Here is a 26528-nt window from a genome sequence, read left to right on the forward strand (position 1 = left end):
TAGTGTAAATTATCTGCCTGTTCCCTGTGGTAGTTCTCCAGTCACACCCTCCTAATGGCCTCAATGTACTTTCCTCAGTTCACTTCCCCCTCAGCACACACACACATCTTCAAGCTTTTTGTTATGTTGACAGAAAAGCTCATGATGCTTGTTTTAATATTTCTTACCAATTTATTACATCATCTCTTTTCGTACATTTTCCTCAATTTCTACATCCATACAGTTATATCGTGCACGAACAGACCCTTTGGTCCAACTTGTCCATGCTGACCAGGTTTTCTACATTAAACTAATCCCATCTACTTGCACTTGGCCCATATGCCTCTAAACGTTTCCCATTCATATGTTGGTCCAAATGTCTTTGAAATATTGTAGCTGTACAAGCATCTCCCACTGTTCCTCTGGCAGCTAATTCCATACAGACATCACACTCTTTGTAAAAAATGTTGGCCCTTCGTCCGTTTCAAGTTTCCCCTCTTTCACCTTAAAGCTATGCATCTGTGTTTGAACTCCCCGATCCTGCAGAAAAGACCTTCGCTATTCACTCTATCCATGCCTCCGATGATATTATAAACTTCTAGAATGCCACCCTTCAAACTCGTACACACCATCTGATACTAACTTCAAGATCAAACATTTAATGATAAACACTGCAAATGTGCAAGAATAATAAAAATGACAGGTGTAGAAAACAGCCCAATCTTCATACTGTTAGTTTTGCTCTATGTTACAAAACTAAGGCAGCATGAAACTCTTACTAGTGCCAATAAGAGGACAAGCACCTGAATTCCATAGCGTGAAGGCAGTGATGATGTATACCGGGAAAACGTATAGATCTAGATCTATATAATACCACATTGTCAACATTCTCTCTCCTGTTCTCCCTATGGCCCTGTGTGGTTGTGTCTTCTTTATCTTACACTCACCGAGAGAGAACCCCTTTCCCCCATTCACACCTTAATTTCAACCCATTTTGCATCATCTTCTCGTTCACCACTGCTTATAGCCCGTTTATCTTTTGCCACGCCCTCTTTTCCAAGTCACTCACACCCCATCTCCGGCAAGGGATTAAAAATCCCAGTGTCCAACCCTTTTCAGTTCAGAACAAGTCACATTGGACTTGTTACGCTAAATCTGCTTCTCTGCTTCTGCAGATTGTGCCAGACCTGCTGATGCTCTTCAGAAACGAATAGGCACAGCACAAACTTTCAATGAAACAAATAAATATGGAAACTGGAAATAAATACAAAATAAATACAAAAGTTGCTGATGAAACTGTAGGCTTTTTAGAGGGCCACTGGACTCGGAAGATTAACTCTACATTCACTACAGAAGATGCTGCCAGAGCTGCTTTATTTCCTCAGCAATTTCTGTTTTTGAACAAGTTCCAATGACGTGTTTGAAAGCTGCTCAAACGCCCTGTCCAACACGGAGCGCCCTACACTGGGAACTGAAGTGCACACATTCATTTGCTCAGAAACTGCACAAGGCTGACATCACTGACACCACAGAGCTCTTAATCATGTCAGGGAGAAAACCAGAGGGAAACACATTCAATTCAAACGCAGATGGCATGACAAGCAAGGAAAAGATTCAGATGAATATGTTAAAGGGTTTGAGTAATGTAACCTATTGGAAGCATGACACCAAGGGGAACCCCCAGCAGAATGAGAATATTAAAATGAAAGTATTACTGCATCAGAAAACAGGCAAGGTCACTGAGTACACCACTGATGGGTGAATGGGTCTCGATGTGAACTGGGGGACAGTCAGTAGAATTGAATTGCAGATATTGCAGCTCAAACTGGGCTTTCATGTGATGCTGTAGATAACAGCAGCAACAGAAGCAGGATTGTATTCAAACATAATCTGTAACATTTTCCCCAGGATATAACAACAGTCTACCATTACCATCAAGCTGAGCGATGGTTCAGTGACGAGTGTGGGTGAACATGCCACGATCAGAACCATGTGTGCCTAAAGCTGATCACAACCCATGACAGTTACCGCACTTGAATGGTTTCATTCCAAACAGCAGAACTAACATCTGATAGATAGGACGAAATGATCCCAAGACCAACAGATCAGATCTAAGCTCTGCAGTCCTGCCACATCTAGACATAAATGTCAGTGTACTATTTAAAAACTTACTGGAGAAGAGGACTCCAGAAATATCCCCATCCTAAATAATGGAACAGCCCTGCACCTCAGTGAAAATGACAAGGATGTAGTATCTGCACCATCCTCAGCCAGAGGTGTTGAAAGGATGATCCACCTCATCCTCGCCATGATATCCACAGAATCACAGATGGCAGTGTTCACCCAATTCGATTCGCTGTATGTGACATGAAGAAACCGCTGAACACAGTAGATACGACAAAAGATTATTGAGCCTGACAGCATTCCTGCAATAGGACTGAAGACTTATGCTGCACAACAAGCCATGTACCTGGGGAAGTTGATTCATTCCAGCTCCTTGACAATGTGGAAAATTACTCAACTATTTCCAGTCCCTAATAGATGAATAATTGCATTCTGACCATTTAACACCCCCTCAGTCTGTTCACGATAATCAAATTGGTGGGAGTTCTTTTTCACAGGGCTGTCAAGCAGTCCAGAAATAACCCGCTCAGTGTGTTTCCAATAGGTTCCTATGTGAAGATGGTGCTGTTGTGGAAATGTCACTGGATTACTAATCCAAGACAGGATAATGCTCTGGCAGCTGGTGGAAGTTAAAGACAATTAATTAAATATCAAGATCAAGAATCTGGTGATTGTTACAGTGACCATGTATCCAATGTTGATTGTAAACTTTGATCTCCTTCCCCAACGTACTTTCAGGAAGTGAATCTCCAGTGCTTTCCTTGTCTGGCCTAAAAGTACTCCAGACACACAGACATGTGATAAACTCTTCAATGGTCCCTGAAACGGCCAAGCAAGACACTCTATTGTATCACACTGCTCTGAGGTCTGAAAGGAAAAAAACAGACAGAATACCCGACACCAGCCTCGATATCAGAAAAGGGAACGGGAATCAGAGACCTCCTTCCGAACATCTGAGAGCTTGTGACAACATTTACAGAGCTTTCCCACAGACTGCACAGAAACATCGGGAAAGGTCATACAACGCATTGAGCCTTCCCCATTCTAGTTCATGGAAAAAATCTCCTCAATGCAGTTTTCCCGACACAGTGTTCATATCTATTAATATGTTTAAACATTGTGAAATATGAAATAAGAACTGTTGTTGTTCCTTCAGTCCACAAATCTTGCTCCTCGATTCAATATATAGGCAGTTCTCTGATAATGCGTATTTATTAAACTGATTTGACTGCAATGCGATTCGTGAATTGCGCACCTTTTTTCTATAAAGTGAACTCCCGCTCACTGTGACGCGATGCCTTGCCAGGCACCAGCTGAACAACAAAACCCAGTTTCAGGATCCTCTGTCTGCCAAATGCACCCTATGAGTGTTCAGCTAAAATAGGAATGCAATCCGCTCTGCAAGCTTTGAACCTGAGCTTGAAACAGGGAATTGCTCTCTCCAATTAGAAGGAACTTTATTTCAAACCGGGGGAGAATCTGCAGGAGAACTGGAATTCCATGTTGGCATCACATAGTCAGTCAGTCCTGCGCACTTGCTGGTGAAGACCTTGGTGAAAGTTACAGGGATGTAGCCAGTGACTGCATTGTCATCATTAGCACTATTTCATTACAATATATGATTTAAAGGTTTAAATAGACTGTGCCACTGCGTGTTAGACTAACTTTATTTTTTTGTTTTTCACTGATATTTTGCAGTTCGCCCATTATCCTCTTTTCCCCATAGACCACATCATTAATATTGCATGATTTTCTGCAACACAGTGATGCACAGGAACACAGCTACCACGTTATTGGAGAACAACCCGTAATGGTATCTGATCCACTATCTACATAACATACCCTGCTGTCTCCCTATCCCTTTAGTTTCCAGAAATCCATATTTATATTCAGTGCCTTGGTTTCCACAGCCTGGGAGATAGTACCCCAGGTTCACCAGTCTCTGAGTGCAAACATTTATTCTCATCTCAATGCAGAGTGGCCTGTCTGTACATAAAATACTGTGGTCCCTTGTTCTGATGTCCCAGCCAGGGGAATTGTCACCCCTGTTTCCAATCTGTCTCGCCCTAACAGAGTTTTATATATCTCACTGAGATCTCCACTCATTTTCCTAAAGCCCATAGAATACAGGCCCAGTCGCCCCAAACCCTGTTCCCACAACAAGCCTATCATCCCAGAGATCAGTCTGGTTATCCTTTACTGCTCTCCCTCAATGTCAGGTTTGTCCTTTATTAGGTAAGGAGACCAAAACTCCAAACAATACTACACAATGTTCCAGATGAGGTCTCACCAAGGCCCTGCTCAGCTGTAGTAAAACACCCTAACTCCTGTATTCAAATCCCCCTGAAATGAAGGTGAATACACGATTTATCTGCCTATCTGTTTTCTGCTCCTGCAAAATTGCTTTCAGTGACTCGTGCACAGGGAGATCCAGATCCTTTTCAATGTTACAGCTCCCCACTTGTTGGGTCTGTGTACACTGGTCAGCGTGCCAATGCCATTACCAGTATTGACTTCATGATTCAGATCTCATTGCAGCTTAAATTCCTTTATAGATCAACATTTATCAAACAATCCCTTTTCAGATGATAGGCTCCCGTTCTGTTTTTACAATCAAAGGTCACAATATTACATATCCCCCATAGACCATACCCCCCACCCCCCACACCCATTGCTCTCCATGTGCCATGTATTTACTCCACTTGTCGCAATCAATTTGCAGTTTTTTGACAGCCTGCTCACCCCCTCACAATCCGATATTGTTTAGTGCCATCAGCAAACTTGGAAATATTGTATTTGATCCACTCAACAAAATATATGATGTGTATTGGGAATAGTTGGAGCCCAAACCCCGATCCTTGCTATATCCTCCAAGCCTTTCTTTCAAAAAAAAAACATATTGTTTTATTCCTACTCACTGCTTCCAGCCAGATGACCCATTCTAAAACCATATTAGTCCCAGTCCCAGAGGATCTGAATTTGCATAATCAGCTTGGGGCTTTATCAAAAATCTTCCTGAAAATCCAATCATATTGCATTGATTGCTTCTCCATAATTATGCTAAACGTCACTCTCACAAATATGATTCCCATTTGATCAATCTCTATTGACTTTATCTGTGCTCAATACTTTCAGTTCCAATACTTCCTCTAAAACTGTTTGGTTGCTAATTTCATTCTATTCCCTTTTTCTCAACAGACTAATGTTCACTAGTATTGTTGGGAAGTTTTCTTTTTTGTTTTGTTTTCTTTTGTGAAGACATAATTAAAGTATTTGCACCATAGTTCTGCCTTTTCCCTGTCCTCAATTCTCTGGTATGAGACTGTAAGAAAGCTGCACCTTTTTCCACTTAATTTTGCCATTGACATATTTTCAGCAGATATTACAAGTTCAATCTTACAACTCTTGTTAATATATTCTTCAGAAACCCATCAATTCCTATCTTAAGTTACTCAATGATTGACGTTTCACAGCCATCAAACACAGAAGCACAGACTTTGTGCCATCAACAATGCAGCACGGTCTACATTAGTCCCACTTTCCGACACAAGACCCGTAGCCGTGAATGTACTGACATTTCAAGTGCACAGCCGTATATTTTCTAATGGTTGTGAAGTTATCATGACAACTCCTCTCTCAGGAAGGGCATTCCTGACCCCAACATCCCCTGGGTGAAAAACAAACCTCAATGTCCTCCAAGTATCAAACCCGTCACTTTAAAATGTGCTGCATTGTTCTTGGCCCTTTGAGTAAAAAGAACAGCTGCTCCCTATCCACCCTGTCCATGTCCCTCAGAATCCTATCCATCTGAATTACGGCACCCTCAGCCTGCTCTGCTCCAAACTAACCAACCCGAGCTTATCCAGCCTCTCTCCATAGCTGATATGCTCCATTCCAGGGAACATCCTAGTGAATCTCCTCTGAGCCCCCTCCACTACAATCAGATCTTTCTCGGAATGTGGTTCCCAGAACTACACACAGAACTCCATCTTGGCCAAACCAAAGTTCCGCATAGCTCTTATAATCTATGCCTTGATGAATAAAGATTATGTTTACGGTCCCTTCTGCTTTCTCAAAATTGGGCATTAACGTATTTAGTCACATTCAGGGATGAGTGGAGAAACACCCTCTGAGCTTCCTCGTGTGCTGCCAATCATTGAGTCCTCCCTGTCCAGTTCCTTCATCCAAAGTGTATCACATCATATTTATCAAGGTTACATTACATCTGCCATTGCTCTGCCCATCTGACCATTCCATCTGTATCTTCCTGTAACATAAGACCTTCCTCCTCACTGCCAACCACCCGGCCAATCTTTGTATCAAACACAAACTTAGTTGTCACACTCCCAGCACCCCCGTCTATATTCACAGCTGCATCATTTATGAATACCACAAGTAATAAGGTTAATGATCACACAACACCAGGTGACAGTAAAACCGATTTATTTGGAGGCACTAACTTCGAAGCGCTGCTTCTTCATTAGGTGGTTGTGAACTTTGAAAGCTTGAGCCTCTGAATAAACCTGCTGGACTATAATTTGGTGTTATGTGATTTTTAGGTTTGTTCACCCCAGTCCAACACCAGCACCTCCGAATCACAGCACTGATCCCTGTGATACACCATTGGCCATCGGTCTCGAGTCACACAAACAGCCTTCAACCACTTCCCTCTGTCTCCTAACACTAAGTTGATTTGCTGCAACTTGACATGTCATTAATGACTCGTACCTGTTCCCTTGTTATACATTTCTGCTTGATACACTTGCAGAATATCTGGAGATTTTCCTTAATCTTACCCTTCCAGCAGGTTTCTATGACCCTGTTTTAGGCAGTTCTCACCGAGTGATGAATTTCCTCAAAATTACGGTCTTAATTGGCCAATCCCTTATCTTGCCATTATTTGCCTTGAATTTGGATTGGGCAGCCAGGGAAGCGTCCTGCTAATTTCTGATTTGTCATATGTTTAGTGGATTTTGTAAATTTCACTATTACCCACCTCTCATTTTTTGAAACACAAGAGAACATAGGCCGAGTTTCCTCATCAGACAATCTCACCATATGTGAAATTAATCTGGAGAGCGTTCATTGCACTTTTATTGTGGTCAGTATATTCTTTCTCAGATTGGGTCACCAACACTGTACCCAATGCATGCAGGTTTGCTCGCTGAGCTGGCAGGTTCATTTCCCGATGTTTCCTTACCTTACTAGGTAACATCTCCAGTGGACCTCTGGCGAAGCGATGTACATACTCCTGCTTTCTTTTTAAGGTTTCTTTGGGTTGTTCATGTCATTTCCTGTGGTGAAGTCACTTTCTGTTCCTTTTCTCAGGGGGTGGGAGATGGGGTCTAACAACGAATAGCACATCGAGGTAGACATCTGCCAGAAATACATGTGGATTCTCTCCATTGATCCTATTAATTTCTAAATATCCAATATCACATGCTGCATAATAGATTCCAACAGTTTCCCTGCAGATGTCAAGTTAATTGGTCGGCAGTTCTCCAAACTATGGCTTCTTCCCTTTATCGATGTTTGGATCCCTTCCATTAATCTATAGTGCTTGGACCACGTTTACTAACTTCCATTTATCTGGAATGGCTTCCGGCCTCTGCAGAATACACAGGAAAATAAAACACAGCCATCGACAGTGCAATTAATACTTCTGTTGCTGATTTAAGTCTGACATTTTAACATGAAGTACGTCAGGTTTGTCAGGTTGAGCAATGCTCAATCCATTTACACTTTCAAATACTACCTTGTTCCTGATATAAATTGACTTTTTGTCTTCAGTTGCACAAGTGCGACATGATCACTTGGTATTACTGGCTGATTTTATGGATCTTCCTCCTTGAAGACAGATACAAAGCAACTGATTATTTTCTTGGCCATTTCCCTGTTCTTCACAATAAACTCTCCTCTCCCAATTACCAATTTCCATATTTGACCTTGCTTTTACTTTGTTTCCTTTGAAATACACATTGTAGATTTATGCAGTGTTTTTGTTCCTGTTTGTTAGCATTCATGTTCTATTTTTGATTTCCTTATCAGTTTTATGGCCCTCGTTTCTGGACCGTGAATTTCTGAGAATTCTCAGGTTTCCACAATGACTGAAATCCTCTGAAGCCATTTCCTATAATTAATACATTTTCGAATTTGTTATGTTCAACATCATTGTGTCATTTCCCTTTTTTTGGTGCTTGTGCCTGAAATAAAAAGACTTTGCAATATTTCTATAAATTTCCTGGTCCTGACCATATATATTCAGAAACACTGCAGGAGAACATAGAAGGAATTGCCGGAGCCCTGGCTGATATTTTTGCATCATCACTGGCCTACAGGCGAAGTCACGAAAGACTGGAGGACAGCGAATGCTGTGTCCTTACTAAAGAAGGGCTACAAATAAAAACGTGGGAAATATAGATCAGTAAACGTAAAATCTGTAGTAGGTAACTTACTTGAACAGGTTCTGAGAGATAAGATATACATGCATTTGGAAAGACAAGGTTTGATTAAGAGCAAGATTAGAGTGGTGCTAGAAAAGCACAGCAGGTCAAGCAGCATCTGAGGAACAGGAAAATCAACATTTTGGGGAAAAGTCCATCATCAAACTCAGCACGTCTTTGTGCATGGGAGATCATGGCTCACAAATCTGTTCGAATTCTTTGATTAAGTGACTAGCAACGTTGAGAAGGGCAGGATGGTGTATGCAGTCTTTATGGATTCCAGTAAGGCCTTCAATAAGGTTCCACATGGTACACTGCTCTGGAAGGTTAGACCGCATGAAATTGAGGAGGAGCTGCCAAATTAGATACAAAATTGTCTTGATGGTGGGAAGCAGAGGGTAATAGTGGAAGGATGCTTGTCAGCCTGGAGGCCTGTGATTAATAAACGGGTTAGTGCTGGGTCCACTACATATTACATATATCTATCTTTTAGATTAGAATGAACAGGCATGATTTGTAAGTTTGAAGACAACACTAAAATAGGCAGCATCATGGAGACTGAGGAAGGTTATCAGAAATTTCAGAATTTACAGCAGTACCTTGATCACCTGGAGAAGTGGGCTGAGGAATGGCAAATGGGTTTTAATATAGATCAGTGTAAGTTCTTCCATTTTAGAAATTCTAGTCAAAGTTGGAATTTCATCTGAATGGTTGGGTCCTAAGGAGTGTAGTGGAACAGAGGGACATTGGAATTCAGGTGCATGGTTCTCTGAAATTTGATTCAGAGGTAGACAGGGCAGTGAATAAAGCTTTTGACACACTGGCTTTCATCAGTGTATATCACTGAGTATGTAAATTAAGGAGTTACTTTGCAATTATACAGGATGCTGGTGAGGCCATATTGGGAGTGTTATGTTCAGCTGCGTTCACATTGCAATGGGAAGGATGGTATTAAACTGGAAAGAGTGCAGAAGAAATTTACAAGAATGTTGCAAGTGTGTCAATGGTCTGAGTTATTGGGAGAGGTTGGACAAGCTCGGACTTTTTACTTTAGATGTATGAGGCTGAGGGGGAATCTGAGAGAAGTGTATAAGGTGATGGGAAGGACGGACAGAGTGAATGCACTCAGTTTTTTTTCCATGGTTAGGCAATCACGGACAAGAGGGCATCAGTTTAAGGTCAGAGGGGAAACAATAAAAGGGAACCTGAGGACCAACTGCTTTTCACACAGGGGTGATACGCATATGGAATGATGTGCCTGCCGAAATGGTTGAGGCAGAAACATTCGCAACATTTAAAAGGCATTTGTACAAATACATGGACAGGAAAGGATAAGAAAGATACAGGGAAATGTCAGGGAAATGGAGTTCGCGTGGACGGATATTTTAGTCGGAATGGACGTGTTTGGGCCGAAGTGCCTGTCTCCGTGTTGTCTAACTCTATGACTTCAACAAACATTGCTTGCCTCCCACTGTATGTTATATTGTACTTTCCCAATTTACTGGAGGGAATTGACCCTTTAGCCTCCAGTCTACCATGATGTTTAACCAGAACGTTCAAGCAATCTATATTCATGCAGACACCGTGTAAAATGCACCTTATTAACGTCTCTATTCCTTCAAAGCTGATTCAGAGCAAGGTTATTAATTCTTCCTTTTGATCACACAACACCAAACCCAAAATAAACTGCTCTATAGTTTGCTTCACAACATACTCTTCAACCCACCTCACATACACGTACAGAATTTATTTTGCACAGCATAAGCAGTCACGTAGTAAATACAGTTTAGATGCAATTTGAGAATATCCAATAAAACCGCAGTATCCATGATACTTGCATATCTAATTTCCAGAGCATATGATGCTCAGATTTTCTGCAACCGATATATAACACATCAATGTTTGTTGCGCCTTTGTAAGTTCTACATAAACTGATTCTGTGGAATCTGAGGGACAGGTATGTGTCATTATTAGTGATAGACTTGGACAGGACATTCGGGGAGGCTCACCTCGACGCTGAGATGATCTGAAGATATCTCCATCAATACAGGACAAGCAAAAATATCCTCCCCGCTCTGTCAGGATAATGGTCACTGAATTCTCTCTGCTCTGTCACCATCTCTGTATATCTGTTGTAGCACCTACCCCAGAAAATCCTTATGCTCTATCTCCAAATAAAGCTCAGGCACTTCTGGAATAGGACAGAAATGGCCAAGCCGGGTGGTGGAGTGGCCAATATCCCCTCCCTCACCCCTCCCCCACACCCGCCATGTGGGGAGGAACCTAGTGCAAGATGAAGTGGACAGGGATGCCTCGCATGAAATTTCTGAAACATCCATGTCCCACTGACCGATGAAGGAACAGTGTTCAGTGAAAGTCAATTCTCACTGTAAACACACTGGCATTTCAAACGACTGTCCTTTAACTCCCACCCACCCCCCACCCCAAATACAGTAACCTCGCTGCATAGAGATGCAGACACAGAAATACACAGAATTATTGATATCGCCCCAATATACGAACAAAGACAATACGTACAAGGGAATAGGCATACACACACGTAGAAACACACGCAGACATATTGAGTCACACACAAATAGACACAAACATAGGTAGAAACACACAGACTGATACACAGAAAGACAAACGTAGATGCACAAATACTCAGATGACAAGCAGATGGACAAACATACGCACACGTAGACACAGATACAAATTGATAAGTTTTTTGTTTTATAACGGGCTCAAGGATTCTTGGGGGAAGGCAGGAGAATGAGGTTGAGGAACACATAAAAAATTATTGAATGGTATATCAGACTCGATGGGCCGAATGGCCTCATTGTGCTCCTTTTTGCATGCGGTGCTATGCTAACAGGTATTCTCCTCCTGAGACAGCAGCAGAGGCTGGGTTTGATACATATTAGTTTGGAAAGGTTCAGTGGGAATGTGGGACAGGTTTGGAGTCCAAAATGCTTTATGTTTATTCCTAATTATTCTGTCCTTATATCTGCAAACAGGTGGTGATTTGATGTTCAGTTAACAAAGTTTTAAAATAACAGGTCCCACAAAGAAATAAGGACGTCCCTTTCACTTTAGTGTTGTGCTACCTGTGGTGTCCTTATCCTCAGGGAGCAGTGAAGACTCGTTTATAGAGTCATAGAGATGTACAGCATGGAAGCAGACCCTTCTGTCCAACCCGTCCATGCCGACCAGATATCTCAACACAATCTAGTCCCCCCTGCCGGCAATTGGCCCATACACCTCCAAACCCTTCCAATTCGTATACCCATCCCAAATGCCTCTCAAATGTTGCAATTGTACCGGCCTCCACCACTTCCTCTGGCAGCTCATTCCAATAAAGTACACCCTCTGCGTGAAAAATGTTGCTCCTTAGGTCTCTTTTGTATCTTTCCCCTCTCATCCTAAACCTATGCCCTCGAGTTCTGGACTCCCCTACACCAGGGAAAAGACTTTGCCTATTTACACTATCCATGCCCCTCATAATTTTGTAAACGTCTAGAAAGTCACCCCTCAGCCTCCGATGCTCCAGTTAAAACAGCCCCAGCTTGTTCAGCCTCTCCCTGTAGCTCGAATCCTCTTACCCTGGTAAAATCTTTGTAAATCTTTTCTGAACTCATTCAAGCTTCACAACATCTTTCCGATAGGAGCGAGACCAGAATTGCACGCAATATTCCAACAATGGCCTAACCAACGTCCTGTACAGCGGGAAAATGACCTCCCAACTCCTGTACTCAATACTCTGACCAATAAAGGAAAGCATACCTAACGCCTTCTTCACTATCCTATCTACCTGCAACTCCACTTTCAAACAGCTATGAACCTTCACTCCATGGTTTCTTTGTTCAGCTACACTCCCGAGGACCTTGCCATTAAGTGTATAAGTCTCCTCTCGACTGATCTTTGTTGGACAGGAGAGTCAATGTTTATTGGGAACAGACAGGAGACGGATGAACAGACACACTCGGATCAGCTATGAGCATTCTGAATGGTGCAGACAAATGACTAACTGGTGCCCCTACCCCGTGTGTTGTTCCCTCAATCCACCCTCGAAGCTATTACGTGGTAGGGGACCACCCCATTAAATCAGACAGGATCGATACAATGAGACAGGAGGAGACCATTCTGTCACTCTAAGGAATTGCACAGCAATATAGAATGAAGTAATTCAGCTCGTTGAGTACATTACACAGCCCAGCAGGAGGCCATTCAACACGCCTGAACGGCTACCCGGGAGCAGGGAACATTGACTCTCCTGTCCAGCAAAGATCAGTCGCTAACAGGAGATCGAGAGGAGAGACAAATGTTTATTTTCAGGCTGCAAAGCTGTAACTGATGGAGTGCCTCAGACATCACTGTGGGGTCATCAATGATCAACAATTTGTATCAAAGATCTGAAAGAAGGGGAGGGCATTGCTTGGAGCTCAATTAGCTCGTTCACCAAGATGGTTATTTAATGTGTCATCAAATGAAGGTAGTGAGTCTGCAATGTGTAACAGACAGGAAAGGTTAGTGAGCAAACCTCCAGCAGAAATAGCATAAGGTAGGTTGTGTATTTTGGCATGAAGAATAAAAGAATGGTAAACAATGTAAATGCAGAGAGATTGCAGAACTCTGTGATTCAGGCGGTTTCCATGCTCTTAGGACATGAATCATATGACGTCAGTCTGCAGTTGCAGCAAGTGATTTGGAAGGTAAGCGGAATGATGCTGTTTTTGGCAAAAGGTGTCAGATTTAATCGCAGGAATGTTAAATTGCATCGGTACAGGGCATTGCTGAGACCACATTTGATGCACTGTGTGCTGTTTTGATACCCGAAACTAAAATGAAAGGATTTAATTATTTTCGAAGATTTTCAAAGAGGTTTCCCTTTACTCATTCCTGGAATGCGGACCTTTTGTTATGGGGGATTATCAGTTTCGATCTAAGCTGAGAAATAGTATTGAACCATCCATGACTTTCTGAAGAGTGTATCAACTGGATGCACATTATCTCTTGTCAGGGAGACTAAAGCTAGAGAATAAACTTTAAGAAAAAGATGCATTGATATTAACAGACATACTATGAAGACACCTACCAATATTTACAACTTACACAGACACCTGTAAGCATGTCATCAAATTATAAAGTGGGGACTTTTTTGCGATTGAAACGAATGCACTTTCATATAATCTATAATCGGGTTTTCCAGAGAATGTTCCAGAAGAGTACACATGGTCCAGTTTGGTGTTCAGTTGACATTATCGCATGTTTCAACACACAGAGGGAGAAAAATGTCCCCTGCCTGAGAAGCAGCAGCCTATTGTTCTCTCTCTCTTATGTTGTTCCATCTGATAGCAAAGTGTAAGACCATAAAATCCCTGTGTTATCTTTACCACTAGTGAAGGATTTCTGGTGAGAATTCACTGGTATCTCTCAACTGCCTGAAACAAAAGGAATTCAGCCAAATTCCAGAGTGAAATCCCACTCCCAGTAGCTCGTGTGAGCAGAATAACTTCAAAGGCAGAATAACATTTGGGCACTCTATCATTTTACCATTTGTTATGAATCCAACTTTCAGTGTCTCACACTTTTCTAGAAAATGACCTACTCTGAGACCCACATCATTGGTCACATCACAAAACTGGTTGCATTTAAGATTGGTGTAACCAGTGGAGGAGTGGGACTGGAAAAGTACGGAGCGACCTCCCAACATTGGTTGAAACACAAATGAGAAATTTTCAAAGGGCTGTTCAAGTGGCAATTCCCTTCCCCAGAAGTTTGTGGTGCCTGGATGCTTGCATTTATTCAAAGTTATATTTGGTGACATTTGACAGAAAAGTGAATGTAGGAAAATGGCATACAGACAGAAAAATGCTGCTGAGACCACAATCACATCACCCATGGAATTTGTGAGTGGTGGAGGGGTGACAAAGTGTCTAATAGCCCACTCCTGCTGCTCAGCCCTATGTCCCTATGTTCTATTCAGCTCCTCACTGCTCCTGATATTAGCAGATGGAGGCCGCCTGCTCCAAATACCTGGTCCACCGGAACACAGGATATCATTCAATCCCTCAAGACTGTCACACACGGTTTGGTTTGGTTGGAACACTAGGCTGGTTTCGAAAGACACCTCTCGTTTCTTTACAGAGCGTCTCCTCTCTGCAACTTGTGCTTCATTTGTTGGTCATGTTGGAGACCCAGATTGACTGTGAATACAGTTCCCATACCTCATCCTGAGATGACTCACAAAATACTTTATTCTCTGTGACTGCAACATTCAATAACAGAACGTTCAGGAAAATTACAATTATTAACTTTGTAATTACAGAATATGAGAACATAAGAAGCAAGATTAGGTGACTCGGACGGTCAACCCATTGTATACCATTATGGCTGACCTACTGTTAGCAATAACTGGTCTTTAATGCCCAATTCTTCACACCCTTTAACTCTCTGACAGGCCAGAAATTCATGTACCACCTCTTTGAATACTTTCAGTGATGTAACCCTCCTCACTATCTAGCCCAGATTCCTGGCATTGATTACCCTCTATGAGAGGAAAACACTCCTAACACAGACACCATCATCTATTGATATGAACAAGAGGTGAACACAGGGGCTCAGGAAAGAGTGAATGGCCTCGCCAACAAGGTAGCATTTGACTGTGGATGGCTTCAGGACCACCTACTTATTTGAGCTTAATAGGAATCAGGTGTACCCTCCCCACTGGTTGGGGTCTTTCAGAGCACAAAGGAAGATGTTTGTGTTCGGTGACCGACAATCCTGTCAGTCATGGGACATCTCTGCAGGGGATCCTCAGGGTAGCTGCCTCAAAACAAACAACTTCAGCTGCTTCATCACTGTCTTACCTAATCATAAGTTCAGAAATGGGGATGGTCACTGAAGATCACCCAATGATCAGAACAATGTGTCACACCTCAGCTCCTGAACCAGTCTGTGTCCATGAGCGGAAGAACCGGACAGCATTCAGGTTTGTGCTGTTAAAATGTCGGTAACATTCATGTAACAGCAAGGCCAGACACTCTACATTTCCACAGTTAAATGAAGAGCTCATTCAGCATCTCAGGCACATTAGAAACGGATATGTGGAAGCCATTCAGCCCATCGAAACTACTGAACAAAGAGAGGAATAGCCGATTCAATCCTCCTGCCTGTTCCACAGGAAGAGAAGAGGTCTGATTACCAAAACAAGCTGTTAAACAGGAACAGGCAGGGCCAGGTCAGACTGATGAACCTGTTCCATGGGACCTGGAGGAGGCCATTCAGCACCTCGAGACACTTATACAGGAACAGGAGGGTGTCATTGATGCTCCAACCTGACAAATCATTGGAGCATAGAACACATTCAGAGACGGATCCACGATGTTCCTCGTGGCTCCATTACCTGTGGGACACATGGCACTTTAACGTGGTTTGCTGGCAGTGAGAAAGGTAGCCAGATGCTTTGTCTCAAGTCTCAGAGGTGCATCTTCCATCTCTGAGAAGACAGACCCTTGTTCTCCATGGACGTCACAAGCTGGTGGGAATAGTTAACTGTTTTATAATTTAGGTATTGTGGCTGTTGTAGGGATTGTGGATAACATGACGTTTAATGCAGTATCATACACTAAATGCACTGCATTAATGTGGGGAGAATTTATTCAAAGACTGACCCTCTGTCTCTCTCAATCAACATATGGAGTGGGGGTGGGATGAGGGGAACGTCCTCGGAGGCTCTTAACCTATTGAGAATCATTTAACCCGAGTTAATAAAAGCCATGGAATTTATCATCGTATCAGTGCCTGTTTAGAACATCATGAGTGACTGTTCATCTCCCTTAAGGTTCAATACAATCATCTCTTATTCTGTCACAGAGTTTCACTCACTGCTCATGGTTCCATCACCCCAGGGATCAGTCTGGTGAAACTTGAGACCAAGTCTATCCACAGTACCCCAAATGCTTCCTCAAGAACACTCTCAGGGATGATCGCAATAATCTTTTTCTCTCACTGAGACATCGCCGTTTCTTTCCTGTGCCACAAGAAGCCATTCCTTCTCTATGCACTATCACTGACACGGAATGTATAAGTTTCTTACATCTGTACGTCAGCATCAATAAAGCCAACACCAGAGATGCGTATGGAGATGTGCATCACTCTCGGGGAGAATTTCAATGAGATGAATACACATAAAGTAGGGGATGATCACTTACTTGAATAGAAATGAGCTATAGGAATAAGGGAAACAGGCAGAGGAAGGGAGCTATCTTTACTTCTGTTCTTCTCTCACAGGATGTATGCAGCCCTGGTCACGGCAGCATGTTATGCCGATCTTGAACTGAGTGTTTGGTTCAGCAGTTCCACACGACAGTAAAGAGAAAAGCACATTCCTGTGGGATTGTAGTGTTACAACACAGGATACATACTCCTGCTTATTGTAAAACCAACAACAGGGAAATGGTTTATCCACTGCAGTAGTCCATGATAATTCTAGAGTCCTAAACTATTTGAAGTAAAAATTAACAACTTTATTTCTTAAAGTATAGCAGGGAATAATAGACGAACGAATATTTACAGCTTCTTCCTCTAAGAAATATGTTATCCCCCCCCCCCCATTATGCTAGTCCTATTAGACTCCTAATTAAGATTTACAAAGTTTCTAATCTCAAAACCAAGAAGCTTTTGGTTCTTCTTCATATTCCTGTCTTCTTTTCTTCTTTGAGATTCTGCTTTTACCAGTTACTAATCAATAAAGTTACCGAGAGGAGAACTATTTTTCAGGCAGTCTTTGCCTACTGGTAACTTGGCAGTTATCCTCTCAACTGTCAACTTCCCGCGGTCTTGTACCCCCTATACCATTGGAATGTGTCATTGGCTTTTAAGATTATCAATATACTAAATTCAAACTTGATTGGAGGTGGGCATTTTGGGTTATAATTTAAACTGTTTGGCTGAATTTGTTTTTGTCTTGAGAAAATAAGCTAATCGAGACGTTCAACCAAATGTTACATTAAATCTATTTTTCAGAAGACTTGGTGCTGTCAGGTAGTTATTGCTGGCTTTTAATTCTATTAAAGGTGCAGAACACCCACATGTTCATCACAGAAGTCACACTGAAACCTGACTAGGGAAGATGGACACATTGACTTCGCTTTAGGACTTGGGGAAAGCAGATGGGCTTTTATGGCAAATGAAAGTAGTTGCTTTTAATTTCCCTCATGAGATATCAACAGACTATTATTCTGTGGCTCTAGAGTATGAGTCTTGAACACCATAAACTGTTGTCTCGTTTGTACAGAGAACAAGTTAAACATCCTCAAGAGCATTTTTTAAGTGACGGATATATGGTTAGAAGGAACTTGAAACTGTTTCATCTGGATTAAACAAAGGCACAAATTATGGTTTATTCAGAAGTTGCAATGAGACTGAGACGAGGCTGGAGTATCATGACGGTGGTATTGGACAGGATTGGTGAGTGGGGACGAGATGGAGATGTAAATCTGTGGAGGACAAAATGGATTATGGAGTTTGAGAACAGTCTGGTTCCTTCTTGCATATCAGTGAGTAATTTAGAAATAGTAGTTTGATACTGATTAATATAAGGAAAGGAGGTTCTGTTTGTAACTGAAGACATTGTTTTGCACGATCCAAATTTTATATATCATGAGCAGAAATTCAGTTCAACTCAATTTAGTAGAGAAATATAATGACTTACCAGGAACACCAACTATAGTGAGGATGGGATAGTAACCACCTTGAATAATCCAAAGGATATCCTGGATCCGTGATGCTAATGATATCCAAGGCTGAGAAAGATAGTAAAGACCCGAGGATAAACTCCTGTCTGTTATTGTAATATTCCAGTCTAATATTCTCAGATTCTGATAGATTGTTGAACCATTCCAGTCAAATGATCTCAGATTCTGATCCATTGTTGTACCATTCCAGTTTACTGATCTTAGATTCTGATTCACTATTAGAACATTCAAATCGAAGGTCCTCCCATTCTGAACCATTATTGTAACGCTCCAGTCTAATGTTCTCAGATTCTGATCTCTACTCCCCCTCTCTCTCGAGCTGATGATCCGTGTTAGTACTGTCAGCGATGCTCCAACTCATACTATGGGATAACACGCTGAAAAGAGCCCATTTATCATTCAGTGATGGAAACGCTCCACTGGGATAATTAGGATCCACGGAGATTGACATTAATCACAGTCACTGAACAAATAGCTCCAGTTAACCCCTTTCAATTTACCATGATTTTATTAAAATTCTATAGAACGTTTAAAATTTATACATTTGGCATGGGATATGTGGGAGTGACTGAGGGACGGAATATTGGAGATGGTAGATTGATTGCGTGCAATCAATCAATCTGCCTTGGATATGGTAATAATGACAAAGGATTGTCAGAACATAAACAAGGTTCTCCGTTTATAAACGGAAACACACAGTCTGTAACTACTGATCAGTGGTTATAATGTCAGTAAAATATGGAGAGAACTTTTCTAGTCCAGAATCTGACCGGAAAATGTGCCTATGATAACATGAGTGATAACCGACAACTGATATGGATATGTTAACAGAGAATATGACGCGTCACACAATTCAGATGGTTATTCGAGGATCAGAGAGGGCAGGTGAGGGTCATGCTGTTAATGTTATCGATGTCAATCAACTGTGATTAAGTACCATTGGATTTCAATTGCAGTGTGATTATGATATTGGGGACATGGCTGCTGAGACTGGAGTGAGGGAACATGATATTTCCCAGTCATCAGTAGTGAAACGTTACTCTTTGTAAATCATTTGAAGATCAAATTCCAGGATACAACTCCAATGAGAAATGTGGAGAGCCAATATTAACCATACAACCAGAAGACATTGGAGCAGAAATTTGGCCATTAGGCCCATTCAGCCTGCTATGCCATTCAAAATTGGCTGTTAGGCTTCTCAACCCATTCTCCCGCTTTCTACCTGTAACCCTTGATCCACTTTACAGTCAAGAACCGATCTGTCTCACTCTCAAATGTACTCAATCACCTGGACTCGACAGCCTTCTGTGGCAGTGAATTTCATCGATTCACCACCCTCTGACTAGAGATGTTTCTCTTTATCTCTGTTTGGAAAGGTCTTCTCTTTACTCTGTCCATTCTGGAACTTGTCTCTCCTACCATTGGATATATCTTCTCAAAATCCACTCTGTCCCTGGACTTGTAGTATTCTGTAAGCTTCAATTAGACCTCCTAACATCTTTATGAACTCTATCAAATACAGACCCAGAGCTCTCAAATATTCTTCATATGTCAAGCTTTTCATTCCTGGCACCATTCTCGTGAATCTCGTATGAAAACGCTGCAAGACCACTACATGTTTCCTGAGTAATGGGACCCAAAACTGCGCACAATAATCCAAATGTAGCATGACCAAAGCCTTGTAGAGTCTTAGAAGTACATCCCTGCTTTTATATTTAGGCCTTCTTGAAATAAATGCCATCAATGTATTTGCCTTCCTAACTACTGACAACCTGCAACTTTACCTTTCAAGACTCCTGGACTAGAACGCCCTAGTCTTTTTGTACTTCAGATTTCTGAATTTGCTTGCTATTTGTAAAATAGTCTATGACTCTATTCATCCTGGCAAAATGCTTTTCCACACTTCTCCACATTGTACTTCATCTGCCACTTCTTTGTTCATTCTCCAAACCTGTAAAAATCCTTCAGCAGGTGAAAGTGAGGACCGCAGATGCTGGAGATCAGAGTCAAAAAGTGTGGTCATAGAAAAGTACAGCCTGTCAGGCAGCATCCGAGGAGCAGGAGATTCGACGCTTCAGGCATAAAGCCTTCATCAGGAATGTGGGGTGGGCGGAATGGGCCAGAGAGATAAATGAGAGGGGCTGGTTCTGGGAGGAAGGTCGCTTGGAAGGTGACAGCTCGATGAAGGTGGGTGGTGATAGTGATAGGTCAGAGTGGAAGCTGGAGTGGATAGATGGGAAGGAAAAGGACAGGTAGGACATTTCAAGACGGCTGTTCTGAGTTGGTCGGTTTGATCTGGGATAAGATGGACGGTGGGGAGACGAGGAAACTGGTAAAATTGTCCTTGATAACGTGTGTTTGAAGGGTCCCAAGGCAGAAGATAATGCGTTCTTCATTCAGACGTCAGGTGGTTAGAATTTGACAGTGGATGAGGCCACAAACCTGCAAAGCCTTGGCGGAGTCGGTGGGGGAGTTGAAATATTCAGCCACAGGGCAGTGGGGTTATTGGATGTGTGTGTCCGAGAGTATTCCCTGAACAGTTCTGCAAGTTAAAATCCTGTCTCGCCAATGTAGTGGAGACCAGCAGCAATGGACAGATTAGAAGAGGTGTTTGAATGCACAGGATGTTATCTGCCGGATGTGGAAGGATCCTTTGGGGCCTTGAGTGGAGGTGAGGAGGGAGGTGTTGGCACAGGTTTCATACGTGTTGTAGTGGCAAAGGGAAAGTGTCGGGAGTGGAAGGTGGCTTGTTGGGGTTGTGTGGACCTGACGAGGGACCTGTGAGGGAATGGTCACAGCAGTATGATGATAGGGGTAGGGAGGGAAGTATATCTCTGGTGGTGGGGTCTGACTGTTGGTGGCAGAAATGACGGGGGATGATGCGTTGTAGCCTGAAGTTGGTGGGATGCAAGGCAAGCTCCAGAGAGGTTCTAACTTGTTGTAGTTGGAAGGGTGAAGTTCAAGGACAGAGTTTTGGGCACTTGAGGAGATGTGCTAGAGCACCCTCCTGCAGCTGAACCACCTCTTCAATGCTACCTGTCCCTCTATCTATCATTGCACTGTTTGAAAGCTTGGCCAGGATGCCCTCAGTTCCTTCATATCGATAATGAATGCACAAAGTGAAAAGCTGTGGTCCCAAAACTCAGTCTTGTGGAACACCACTTGTCACTGGCTGTCATCCTGAGAAGGACACTTTAATCCACACTCTCTGCTTTCTGTCAGACAGCCAAACTTCAACTTCCACCGTGCCTCTAACACCATGGACCCATATCTTTCTCTATAGCCTCATGCATAGCACCTTGTCAAAGGATTCTTGAGGTGCAGATGGATAACATCGATCGGTTCTCCTTGATCAAATCTGCACATTATTCCCTCAATGTATTCTAGCTGGCTTGTCAGGCATGACCTCCCCTTGATGAAACCATGCTGACTCTTTCCTATTTTACCAAAGGCCTTCAAGTATTCAGAAATCCCATTCTTCACGATGAATTCCATGATGTTACCCACAACCAAGTCTGCAAATCAGTCTGCAGTTTTCCATCTTCTGCCTAACTCCCTTATTAAACAGGGTGACGTGTTAGCAATTATACAGCCACTTGGCCCTTTCCTGATTTTAGTCATTCCTGAAAGATTACCACTTTCGCTTGCACTAACTCTTCAGCGATCTCCCTTACAAGTCTAGGGCGTAGTCCATCTGGTCCAGGTGAGTTATCCACATTCAGGCCATTCCGTTTTCTAACATGTTGTTCTTGGTGATGGCCACTGTATTTAGGACTTCCCTCTCACTTTCTTCAATTCTTGAGTAATTACTCGTGTATTCCACCGTGAAGACTGATGCAAAATTCCTCAGCCATTTCTTTGATTCCCACTACCCTCTTTCCAGCATCATTTCCGAGTGGTCCATATTCACATTTACCTCTCTTTTGCACTTTATATATCTAAAGAATCTCTTACAGTTTCCTTTATATTACTAGTTAGCTTACCCCATACTTAAGCTTCGCCCTCCTTCTTTATTTTTTCTTACCTTCCGTTGGCTCCAATTCTCCATTTTTCCCACTGCCCTTCACTCTGCTTGATCTTTTGCTTATATAGCATCCCTGACTTCCTTGTCAGCACTGGTTGCCTCATCCTCCCTGTACCATACCTCTATTACTCAGCATGAATCTCTGCAGTGTCTTTTAAATTATCGTGGAATTTCCAGCCATTGCTGTTCCCCTGTCTTTCCTGTTAGACGCCTGTCCCGGTCAATTCTACCCAGCTTCTCCCTTATGCCTCTCCAATTGCCTTTATTCAGATGAAATACTGTTCACTCTGATTCTATCTTCTCTCTCAAATTGCAGAATAAATTCAACCATGTTCTGATCACTGCTTCTGAAGTTTTCCTTCACCTTAAGCTCCCTTGTCTCGCCTGCGTCATTAAATCCAGTGTCATCTGATCCCGAGTGGGCTCCACCACATGATGCTCCAAAAAGCCATCCCCGTAGACATTCTTCAAATTCCTTATCTTGCGATTCACTACCAACATGGTTTTCCATTGCACTTACATATTGAAATCCCCCATGATCATTGTAACTTTGCCTTACCTGCAGATCTTTTCTATCTCCTGGTGTATCTTGTGCCCTAGCTCCTGACTACTCTTTGGAGGTCTGTGCAAGTCTCCAACTGTGGTTGTCTTACCTTTGTGGTTCCTCAATTTTACGCACACAGATTCTACACCATCTGACCTTACTTTCTTTCTTATTGTTAATTTAATTTCATTTCTTATTAATAATGTGGACCCACTCTCTCTATCTTTTCGATAGGATATATGTCCTTGAATATCCTAATCCCCTTGCAGCCACTTCTCTGTGATGCACATCACGTCATACCTATCAATTTCAATCTATGCCACAAGCTCATTTACCCTATTCCTTATACTGCTCGCATTCAGATATAACCCTTCAATCTTGTGTTAACGGTCCCTCTTCTATTGCCATTTGTTTGTCCAGTGTGATTGAAGTTTAATTACTTACACTTTCCATACACTCTGTTCTATTTGCGTTATGCTGGAGATTTGAATAACCTCTCCTGAGCTCTGTACTCTTACCTCCTTTTTTCTAATTAAACCCTATAACCCTATAACCCTATCCCACCCCGCGCACACACATACACACACACACACACACACGGTTCAGATGAAGACTGTCCCATCGGAACAGGTTATTACTTTCTTCGTAATAAAATGTGTTTAAAGTTTGTGAGAAGATTTGTTGCTCTGGTGTTCGTTGTTCTGGTTCTGTTCGCCAAGCTGGGAATATGTGTTGCAGACGTTTCGTCCCCTGTCTAGGTGACATCCTCAGTGCTTGGGAGTCTCCTGTGAAGCGCTTCTGTGATCTTTCCTCCGGCATTTATAGTGGTTTGAATCTGCCGCTTCCGGTTGCCAGTTCCAGCTGTCAGTTCCAGTGGTCGGTATATTGGGTCCAGGTCGATGTGCTTATTGATTGAATCTGTGTTTGAGTGACATGCCTCCAGGAATTCTCTGGCTGTTCTCTATTTGGCTTGCCCTATAATAGTAGTGTTGTCCCAGTCATGTTGCTTGTCATCTGTGTGTGTGGCTACTAAGGATAGCTGGTCGTGTCGTTTCGTGGGTAGTTAGTGTTCATGGATGCGGATAATTAGCTGTCTTCCTGTTTGTCCAATGTAGTGTTTTGTGCAGTCCTTGCATGGAATTTTGTGCACTACATTGGTTTTGCTCAGACTGGGGATCGGGTCCTTCGTTCTGGTGAGTTGTTGTCTGAGAGTGGCTGTTGGTTTGTGTGCTGTTATGAGTCCTAGTGGTCGCAGTAGTCTGGCTGTCAGTTCAGAAATGCTCCTGATGTATGATAGTGTGGCTAGTCCTTTGGGTTGCGGCATGTCCTCGTTCCGTTGTCTCTCCCTTAGGCATCTGTTGTTGAAATTGCGAGGGTATCCGTTTTTGGCGAATACATTGTATAGGTGTTCTTCTTCCTATTTTTTGCGTTCTGGTGTGCTGCAGTGTGTTGTGGCCCTTTTGAACAGTGTCTCAATACAACTTCTTTTGTGTGTGTTGGGGTGGTTGCTTTCGTAGTTCAGTACTTGGTCTTTGTGCGTGGCTTTCCTGTATACCTTTGTGGTGAATGCCCCGTTCGGTGTTCTCTGTACCATCACGTCTAGGAATGGGAGTTGGTTGTCCTTTTCTTCCTCTCTAGTGAATCGGATTCCTGTGAGTGTAGTGTTGATGAGTTGGTGTGTGTTGTCTGGCTGTTTGTAAGAACAGCCTTTCCACATATTCTCCATGAGACATCACAGTCATTTCAGCTATCAGTCCAGTAAACCTCCTTTGAACCACCTCCAAAACATTTACACCTTTCATGAGAAAAGGAGTCTAGGGTATTTCAAGGATATGTAAGATGTCATCGACCCATAGTATCACTACCTGGGACACCATCACACAAACTGGCTAAAGAACTACAGCAGAAACTGAAACACCTGATCAGCGGATCCAGACAATCTATACAATCAACACAGGAATTCTTGGACATCATTAGAAATATACACATAGACAAGGAAGAAACCATGGTCTCATTCGATGTTTTGGCACTGTTCACCTCTACTGACAAAACCCCAGCCAGAGAAACAATAGCCAACCTGCTGGACATGCAGAACGGACAACAAGACGGGGAACCAATCAACAAAACTGCACTGGACCTGTGCCTCACCAACACTGAACATTCAACAACCAAATATATGAACAAATCAACAGCACCCCCATGGGCTCAACCATCTCTGGACTCATAGCAGAAGCAGTAATGCAAAGATTCGAACAAACAGTCTTACCGCAAATTCAACCTAAACTCTGTGTCAGATATGTGGTTGACACCTTTGTAATCATTAAAAACACAGAAATAGAGGACACACACCAGATCATCAACGCCACACTCACAGGAATCCGATTCACTAGAGAGGAAGAGAAGGACAACCAACGCCCATTCCTAGACGTGATGGTACAGAGAACACCGAACGGAGAATTCACCACAAAGGTATACAGGAAAGCCACGCACACAGACCAAGTACTGAACTACGAAAGCAACCACCCCAACACACACAAAAGAAGTTGCATCAAGACACTGTTCACAAAGGCAACAACACTGCAGTACACCAGAACTGCAAAAAGAGGAAGAAGAACACCTATACAATGTATTTGCCAACAACGGATACCCCGCAATTTCATCAACAGATGCCTAAGGGAAAGACAACGGAACGAGGACATGCCACGACCCAAAGGAATAGCCACACGACCATACATCAAGATCATTTCCGAACTGACAGCCAGACTACTGCGACCACTAGGACTCATAACAGCACACAAACCAACAGCCACTCTCAGACAACAACTCACCAGGACGAAGGATCCAATACCCAACATGAGCAAAACCAATGTAGTGTACAAAATCCCATGCGAGGACTGCACAAAACACTACATAGGACATACAGGAAGACAGCTAACGATCCGCATCCATGAACACCAACTACCCACGAAACGACACGAGGAGCTATCCTTAGTATACACACACGCAGATGACAAGCAATATGATTCGACAGGGACAACACGACTATTATAGGACAAGCCAAACAGAGAACAGCCAGGGAATTCCTGGAGGCATGTCACTCAAACACAGATTCAATCAATAAGCACATCGACCTGGACCCAATATACCGACCACTGCAACTGATAGCTGGAACTGACAACCGGAAGCGGCAGATTCAAACCACTATAAATGCCGGAGGAAAGATCACAGATGCGTTTCAGAGGAGGCTCCTAAGCACCGAGGATGTCACCTAGACAGGGGACGAAACGTCTGCAACACAAATTCCCAGCTCGGCGAACAGAACCACAACAATAAAATGTGTTTATTCAAAACAAAATACTTGGACAAGGCACAAGCGTTTCTGCACATACCAAAACATGAAAACTACAAAGAGGCAAGTCTGTTAAAATTCACTTACTATGTGGAGCTATATGAATTGAAATGTGAATTACAAAACCACGGACGAGGTGTTCAAGCTTTATTGGTCATTATTTGACCCACAGCTGAGATGCTGATTTTCCCCCAGTCAGTAATCCCCCTCACTGAGATTCTCTCGCCTTGTCTGTCACACAGTGTCCAGAGGGACTACAAGTTCCTGTTGGCCCAGAATATTTAAATTAATTCACCTTCTCCCTGGA

The sequence above is a fragment of the Chiloscyllium punctatum genome, chromosome 30 (assembly GCF_047496795.1).
Source record: "Chiloscyllium punctatum isolate Juve2018m chromosome 30, sChiPun1.3, whole genome shotgun sequence".
Taxonomy (NCBI): Eukaryota; Metazoa; Chordata; class Chondrichthyes; order Orectolobiformes; family Hemiscylliidae; genus Chiloscyllium; species Chiloscyllium punctatum.